The 8,745-nt window shown below is 49.9% G+C and overlaps 1 long non-coding RNA gene across 1 annotated transcript; it reads left to right on the top strand.

Annotated features, from left to right (window-relative positions):
- Positions 1–1,248: 1,248 nt before the first annotated feature.
- Positions 1,249–7,293, top strand: LOC310886108. Its single transcript, XR_014575177.1, has 3 exons — positions 1,249–1,358; positions 2,760–2,938; positions 7,163–7,293. It is a non-coding gene; the product is annotated as an uncharacterized lncRNA (long non-coding RNA).
- Positions 7,294–8,745: the final 1,452 nt, after the last annotated feature.

The following is an 8,745-nucleotide window of genomic DNA, read 5'->3' on the forward strand; positions in this document are numbered from 1 at the left end:
ATGGGGCCATGGAAAGCTGCTCCCTGGGCTCGAGGGTGTTCTCTTCAGCTTCCAAACCCAAGAAAGATTTTTCAGGCAACACATATGCATGGAGAGAGGGGCAACAGGCTAAATGAGGGTGTATGGTGTATTTGCTGGTAGCCCCTGTGGGCTCAGCTTTAAGGAGTGACAGTAGTAAAATGGCAAAATCCATGTGGGTTTTGAATTCTTTCACATCAATAACTTTTCCCACGTTCTCTGCTGGAATATTGGAACTTGGCTCATTACAGCCAAGACACCGTGTTCTGCTAATCTAAAAAAAGGTCCTAAATATGCAGCTTTAGCAAAGATTTCATACATTGTGCCTATAAACTAAAATGCTGTTTGGCGTAAGTCCTTCTAGGTTACCTTGTTTATGCCCCTGACACTGCATAGAAAGGGAGATGGGATGGGATGGGATAAATGGTTAGAGAGCATGTGGACTTAGTCATCTGTTAGCTCCTTTCTCTGCAGCAAAATGAGATGCTGAGACCTCAGGGCTTCCTTTGCTTGTGCTTTCAGAGGCATGCATGCAGCCCTGGATGCTCTCCTTGAGCTAACGGCCACTCTTTGTGAATGACCATTCATAACAGCTGAGGAGGAAGTACTCAGACAGTGCCGATAACCGAGGATGGCTCAGATTCAAGTGCGCTGGGCCCATGCAGAAGGTTGTCCAGCTTTGCCATGTCTCCATGCTGCTGAAGGTATATAATGATTGAGCATGCAGCTCCTTACCATGCTTTAGTGGCCCTGTGGCAGCGATGTCAGAATTGCACAGCTATGTAGTTTAAGGCTAGATGCCCCAGTGCTCAGCAGTTACCTAGAGCCTCTCACGGACTGAGCATTTTGTAACATGGGAATAGAAACCTTGTCCTGCCTTGAAGAGATACTACAGCAACAGAAGTACTGATGGTTGTGTGAAGGTCCAGCTGCTGCTGGCGCAGAGGAGGGTGCAGGTCTCCGAGCACTGTGCTGCCTGCTGTGCCCTTGCAGTGCAGGGCTGAGTGCTGTGATTGTGTCACACTTTCCCGCTGCCCTCCGCAGGAAACATGTTATGAAAGAATCAAGCCGTTATAGTTGTGTTCATTTGGCTGGCACTCAGGTTGCATCATTTTTTTGTTCCTGATTCCTTTCCTGCTTAAAAAAAACCACTTTTTTTTTCTTTTTTTTTTTTTTTTCTCTCTCTCTTTCTCTCTCATCTCTGCTGATCCTATGAATGTATTTCCTCCCCAGACACGTGGCCAGTAACCAGTTCTGGGCTCAAACACAACCGAAAGCTGCATGTAAACAAAGTTGAAGACTGCAACCCTCCAGAAATGAAACTGCTTGGACCTGGCCTGGTGAGCTTTTAGTCTGCTCTGGTTTCATGTGAGCATGGGAGGCTGTTGCAGTTGTCCACTGAACCAACAGCACCTCTATAGAACTGGCAGTGCTGTAATTATTTGTGTTAGACACCCAAAATCAGCTCTGTGGCCCCTCCAAAATGCCTGTGGGTGGGTAGCGAGTGCTGCACCAAGTCTTGCTGTGTCCATGCTTCGTGTATGCAGGCCTGTATGCTCTCTGTCTGCCTGCAGCACCAGGAGGCAGCTGCACTGCCCAAGCTCTAGTGGCTGGAAACGCTGAAGAAAAAACATGGGATGAATGTTGATCCCTCAAAGCAAAGCCTGGCTGGCCTCTGCAGGGCACGGGCATAGCTCTGGAGCAAATCTCTGGCTAAGCCTCCCTCTGCTCTGCTCGCTCTGCTCTGCCCTGGAAGGCAGAGGGCCTGGATCAGGGCACCACCCTGGTATTTGAAAGGGAAGGAGCAGATGGTGTCAATGGATCCATGAGAGTTGGGATAAGTGAGCAAATGGTCTTAAACAACACAGTCATGATAGCTGCATACAGAGACTATTACTAAATGCCAGGTCTCAGTCAGTCCTGCTGACTTTTTGGGAGTTATTCCTGCCCTGGGAGAGGAAGATAGAGTTTTCTTCCTTTATCCCATCTGTTCCACAGCAAACGACTTGAAAGCCATGCAGGCCAGATAGTACCCTTAAATTAAATCTCTTCACCTTTATCATTGGCTTTAGATGTCATTTGCAAAGAGTAAATTCAAGCCTTGGTCACTGCCTTGGTCACTGCACTGCTGCACAGGGATTGCTGTTGCTTTCTTTCCTGGGGATGATGTGTGTAGAGCTTCCTCCGACTGCATACTCTCAGAGCTGAACATGGGAGGAATCGACAAAGAGCATTTTTCTGGACAACTGAATTTTCAAACACAGTGTGTTTGCTAAACATGAGAGCCATGTCTTCCAGAAATGGGTCTGATTTAGGTGGAACAGATCCATGAGACATGAAGGCCCATGGCTGTGGTGGATACAGTCCGTGCTGCAGGACTTTGTGTTACCACGTCGGGTAACCCTAGAAGTGAAGTTAGCTTTAACTGGCAGCTGGCAGCCGGGATCAGTGCCATTTCTGACCAGTAAAAGGTGATCCCAGGCTCTGATCAGGACCTACCACTTGGAGGACGGTTTCCCACTTCCCCAGATCCCGATCGCTATCAGTTGCTCAGGGTAGATGGAAACCTGCTTCTAGACAACGAATGTGTGCATTCAGGCCATTTCCAGCCGTGTTGGAAGAGCCACTTCCATGTTTATGGTGGAGGAACAAGACGTAAGTGGTCTGCCTCCTCTGCTGGGGATGTAGCCAATGGCCTATTTTCCTGTGGCTGAGATGACAATTGGTGACATGCTTTTTAGGCATCAGCAGCCCTTCTTGACACAGAATCAGCACAGCAAGCCACAACTGGGTCACCTCAAGGCTGGTTTGCAGGCCTCTTCTTCATGAGTGTCACCCTTGGGATGGACGCGGCAGTTCCTCCAAGCTGCTCTGAGCACATCCAGGCTGGGCTCCGTGTGGCCCCAACATCTGGCGAAAGGTAGGAAATATTCACTGTATACCTCTCCCATTTGAGGAGAGGTTTGCTAGGCAAGTTTTGCCAGCAGTAGGGATGAGAGGGATGACTTGTGGTGAAGTGCCAAGGAGATCATCACCTGTTGTGTTTTATAGGTTGCTCTGAGGTCTAAGTGCGGCACACAGCTAAGGGTGAGGGTACCTCCAGGCCAGTTGGAATTGAACTGAAACATTTCTGGGCTTGGAAATGGACTTATGTTAGGGCCAGAACTGGGACGTATACAAATCTACCAGGAAATCACAGAATTGAGGCCAAGTGAAGCAGAATTCATTCAGGAGATAGAAGTTCAGAGTTAAATTGAACCTGTTTTAGAGCTGTTTTGGAGTGAAACAATTCTATGTTCCCCTTTAGGTGATGTTTTGAAATCTCAGTATTTTCCTGTTTTATGTGAGAGTAAGAAATCACTTAAAATTCAGAATAGAAGCAAAAACTTGGAAATACTTAGAATAATGAATGCATTTTTTTTTCCATGTCTTTTAGCCTGGTAGAGACCAAAGACAAATTCTGACATCCTGAAATTCCTCGTGGAAGGGATCTTTGCACCCTTCATGGCTTCCCTACAGCCCAGAATGCATTTGTCCGTGACTTTCTCTGACTGTTCTGCTGGTCTTTACCCTATGCAGAGCAGCAGGTTTTGTCCCTCCCTCCTCTGAAGCACTGCTCTCTGCATCTTCATGTTTGCTTTCCTTCTTCAGTGCATCTGGCTGGATGGGGAGCAGCTGCTTTGATCACAAAGAGCAGAGGAGAAGAGTGGAGAAAGATGGAGGAGGGAGGAAGAGAGACTGGGTGGTGGTAGAGAGATGGAAGGAGACAAGCGAGGAGGCAGCAGCAGAGAAGAGCAGAAATAGTCCTGGGAAAGGCTCCTCATCCGGTCTGTACGGGGGACGTGGTTCTACAGCCTCCTCCCCAGGACATGTGTGTCCAGGAGTGGACTGAGAACATCTCCCACTTCCAGTGCAGCCCTGGGTGCACGGAGGTTGTTTGTGACTGAATGTAGGTTTTTCCCCGAGTTTGTGCAAGATGCTCTCAGAGAGATCTATAAATACCGCAGTGCTTCCTGTGTGGCTCTGCGAGGAGGAAGCTGCTTCCCCAGCAGGGGAAGGAGGCAGCGAGCGTCCCGTGGGTGCAGGCAGCTGTGCGTGTCGGGGAGCAGGGAGGGAGGGCCTTGGGCAAGAGCCTCCCCTTTCCTGAGGGGGGACGGGGTGCTCTCATCCAGCCTGGGTGGCAGAGCCAGCATCAGGCAGGGCCAAGCCCTGTTGCTCTGTATCAGACTGGACAGATCTTTGGTGTCTGTAGAAAGAAGCACATGGGGAAGCCCTGGTGGGATTTCTGGGGCCAAGGCAGGATGAGGAGTGTGCGGTGCGTTCAGAGTCTTGTGCTAGGAACCAGTGGTCCTGGAGCAGACAGACCCTGCCCCTTTGTGAACGAGGTCTGCTTGGTGAGGGAATGCTGCTTTGGCTGATGCAGGAGGTGATGCTCCTGGAGAGGAGTCTTGGAGCGGGTGCAATGGGTTTGCACCCAGTGAGATCTCTAGAAAGGTGAGCAGAAAGGGCCACGTCTCATTGCACCATCACTCCCCTGTCTCTGCTGCCCAGCTCCTGCCCACAGCCCCCAGGACAGCAGAGCTCTCACGGCAGAATGGAAGATATGTCAGGGATGATTGTACAGGTAGGACTGTACAACCCACAAGTAGGTGAAGTACTTGGTGAAGCACCTGCAGGACGTCCAGAGCTCTCCCCAGCAGGCTCCTTGACTGCTGTAAGGTCTCTGGGGTTACCTAGCAGCATGAGGACTCCAACCAATCTCTGGACTCTCTCTGAGTTCTCCTGTGGCTGCTTCCAGTACCTAGCATCCTCTCTTTGGCTTTCCAAATCTATTTCTTTAGCGATTTCTCTGGTGAGGGATGTAGGTACATAAACGTCCACTGGGGAAGTGGGGGGAAATGGACTGTGCCCAGCTGATGAGCCCTACTTCCCCAGCGATCCCAGCTGGAACTGGGGAGGTTTATTCACTTGGAAATGCATTTGGGTCACATCGAATTGATTTGTAACCTTAGGCCACAATTGCCAGGAGTTTCAACTGAACATGAAGCATGGGCAGACTTGGCACTGTTCATAGGAGCAGGTGAGGAGAGACATACTCTGCCACTACTTTCTCTGCCAAGGACCTTTTTGGGGACTGAGTCCTCACGTCCATGGTCCGAGCTGCAGAAAGCAGGAGACGGGAGGCTGAGCTCTCTCAAGGCCTGCTGATGATCTTATTTCACTTTGTGCAACATGCGTAATATTCAATGAAGCAAAGAGACAGTGCCTGTTTCTGGGTGACTAGAGGGGTGAGGTGAGTACGCGCCAGTGGGTCCTTAGGAGGACAGCTGTGCACAGAGAGGGAAGGGACTTGCACCTTTGATTCCACCTCTGTTTTGTGTCCGCCTTGCAAAGGGACTTGGCTACCCTTGCCACAGACACAGACCATAATTTTGGGGGGGAATGGAAACCATTCCTCCAGCTTCCTTGCAACTTTGCAAGCAGCCCAGCCACAGAACTGCACCTGCACCTCTGTGGGTTCCCTGTCCTCCTTCCTTCACCTTTCTGTCTGCTTTTCCTTTCAGATTCCTTTCCCTCCCCTCCATCTCCCACAGCCAGTGAAGATCTGCCTGGTTCATTTGAGGCCACCACAAGAAACAATTTTTTTGCACTCTTCTAATACCCCATGCCTTTGCAATATTTCTCAACAACGTTTTGTTCCAAATGAGCAGTGTTGCAGCTTGGGAAAGTGATAAAATCCCTACACCTGACAGCAGCTGTGAGGAACTTGTCTGTTTGGGTTGCTCTCTCACATTTTTGGCAGATCTGGAAACCTTGGGTGGTATGGAGCAATGGGTGGTTTGTAGAATCACCGAAGTGCTGCTGGAGGGATGTCTGGAGGTCTCCAGGCATGGACTCACCGTCACCAAGTATGGCAGTTAATAACTTTCCTCACCCAGCTCAGCCTTTTTCAGCTACTGCACTCTAGTTTGTGGTTTGCTGTGTGTGTGAGTGCTCACTGCTGGTTTCTGCTGTGTAAGGCAGAGCCTGAATCAGAAGGAAGCAGCAAGCCAATGTTGCATATCATTTTGTGAGGAACTTGCCTGAGGTTTTGCATTTGGGAAGCCCCAGGGCTCATACTGAAAACAAAATTGGTACTCATGCAAGTTCTTGTCCCTGAGGAAGCTCTATCCATGGGAGATGCCAAACAGAATCTCAGCTGCCACTTAGGAAAAAGAGTCTCGTGTAGAGACACTCAGATTTTTCAGACTCAGACATAGAGAAAAAAGCGTACCAACCTAGTTTCCCCCATGATTTTTAACAATTATGCTTTAAAATGATCATTAAAATGTTCTTTAAGCCAATTTGATGTTATGGGAGACTTCAGATTTTTGTTTGGCTGTGAGTGGCAGCACTGTGTTTGCAGTTAAAAACCAAACTGCCTTGGGGCTAAAGATCAGGAGAGGCGGGGGGTGGGGGTGGAGGTGGGAATTGATAGTTTTTTAGTGGAAAATCTGCCAAAATTGATGTATGTCTGCAGAGTGTTCCTAAATTATAGATACTGCATTTCCTAAGACAAGTGCACGGGGAGAACTAGCACATACAGAACAAGCTCTTCTGTGTGGTCCTTCTCATGGGAAAAGGGATCCTGTGGGAATTTTCCAGCTCTCTCCACCTCCGAAGTCACGCAGACAATGGAAAGGCAGCCCCCTGGGAGGCCTGTGGGTACTGCCAGAGGTTTACTCGCTCTATCTGCTGCCCTGGTGCAGTCGAGCCCCCTTGGCCCTGCCAAGAGGGGCCACGTCTCTGGACCATTTGTGTCATGTTTTCCCAAAGTGGGAGAGGCAGCTGGGGGTGGTTCAGCCCTGCGTTGGCCTGCAAGGGGTACGAGGAGGCAGGTGTGTTCTCAGGCAGCAGCCAGAGTCGGGTGCTGTCACAGCTGGCTCAGCAGCGGGATGGCATGGCCCAGAGGGTGCCGGTGCTGGGGCTGCAGGCATGGCCGTACCCCGATCTCACTGTGCTTCCCCATGAACAGTCCACCTGGGACCAATGCGTAGCATGGGGACAGGAACAGAGGAGGTGTAAAAAAACCCTCAGAAATCTTACACTCGAGGTGCGGATGGACCCTTATACTTTTCTTGTTTTTTTTTTTTTTTAAATCAAGAATAGAAGATGGAAGCTTTTCTGAACCCTTCACCGGGGGCCATTGCTTTCTGATGAAGAACTTTCCTGCCAGCTAAACAAGCGTGCTAAGCAAAGCGAATGAAAAGCAAAACAATAAAAAGCAAAGAATGAGAACAACTGCAACTAGATTTCTCTTCTGGGATGTGTAGCAGTGCTTGCTCTCCTCTGCACATCACCATGCAGCTGAATTTCTCTGCCAACCATAGTCTCTTCTTTGCAGATTAACAAATGGAAAAATAGCACATGGGAGATCACTCTTGGATTCCCCATTGCCTTGCAGGAAAAGGGAAGAGCTAGAAATAACTGTTGGTCAGCATAGAATTTTTCTTGGGAGAATATCTCCAGCATTAAGTGGTGCCTCAGTTTTGTAAGAAAATGCAGGACATGGTCCAATGTTTGTCAGCTGAAAACTTCACGTGGGAAAGCAGGCCCTGATTTTAAGCAGTGTGAGTCACCAAACTCTGAGAGCCACTGCTGGAGCCAGCCAAGAGACGGGTGGCTTTTCCACACCTCTGCTAATTGTCTGATACCCCCAAGGACCAGTGCTTTGTCCAGGCCCGTGTCCCTGGGCTGACCATGTCCTACAGGAGGTCAGACCAGCCGAGTTCAGCTCCTTACAGCCTTGTTATCTGTGGATCTCTGAGACACGGCAAGGCTCCCCAGCTTTGTCTCCTGCAGGGCGCTCCGTCTCAGGGGAACAGTTGTGTTCACGAGCTCAGGGAGACCTCAGCAGCGTGGTGCTGAGGGGCTGTGTTACGACCTGAGTGCTGACAGGCCAGGTCTGATGAGAGGGGCTTTCCCAGGGCAAGACAAATCCAAAGAGGGAATGCGGATGCATGCTGTGTGGGGAATGCTAAGGTGATGAGGTATTTGCAGAAGCTGCAGTTTCTGGCTCATACTGCTTGGAACAAGGACATGATTCTCCCAGTAGTCAAGAAATAACACGAACCAGTAATCACAGGAGAGCCTTGCTAACGAGCCCAGGAAAATTCAACAGTTGGGGCTGCCTGGGCAAGAGCCAGCGTGAGCATAGCAAAGGGGCTGCACGAACCCTGGGTGTGCAGGTACCTTCCAGGGTGTGGAGGCAAGAGGCAGAGCTGTGGCAGAAGCTCCATCTTCTGTGTGGGTGCTGGTGGGGCCTGCTCTGGCGGAGACCAGGGCATGCTGGAGGGAAAGAAGGGAAGATGGGTTGTGGACAAGGACTGGGAAACAGACTAATTGCTCCTTATTCACTTCCCCCATGTCATTCGTGGTTCCAGCCCTATTACTGTCTCCCTGTATGGTCACTGAGACAAATGTTTTGAACGAGAGATACAGCTTGACCAAAGGGCTGATCTGAGCATATGGGTGCTTAGTTGCTGTTTCCCTGAACTCCCAGTGGTTTAGATCCAGAGAGCCTCCACTGCACTGTTCAAGATGAGTCTTATACCCGGTAAAGGATGTGCTTTGAGAGAGCCAGCCAACTGCAGTGTCTCTTGCAGGAAAGCTCAGTGCCTACTTCTGGTCCATTTTTTACTTTGTTGGAGCTCACTCAGTGAGAATCAGCCTGAGCATATGGTGGCT

This window comes from Anser anser (genome assembly GCF_964211835.1).
Source record: "Anser anser genome assembly, chromosome: 24".
NCBI classification, from domain to species: domain Eukaryota; kingdom Metazoa; phylum Chordata; class Aves; order Anseriformes; family Anatidae; genus Anser; species Anser anser.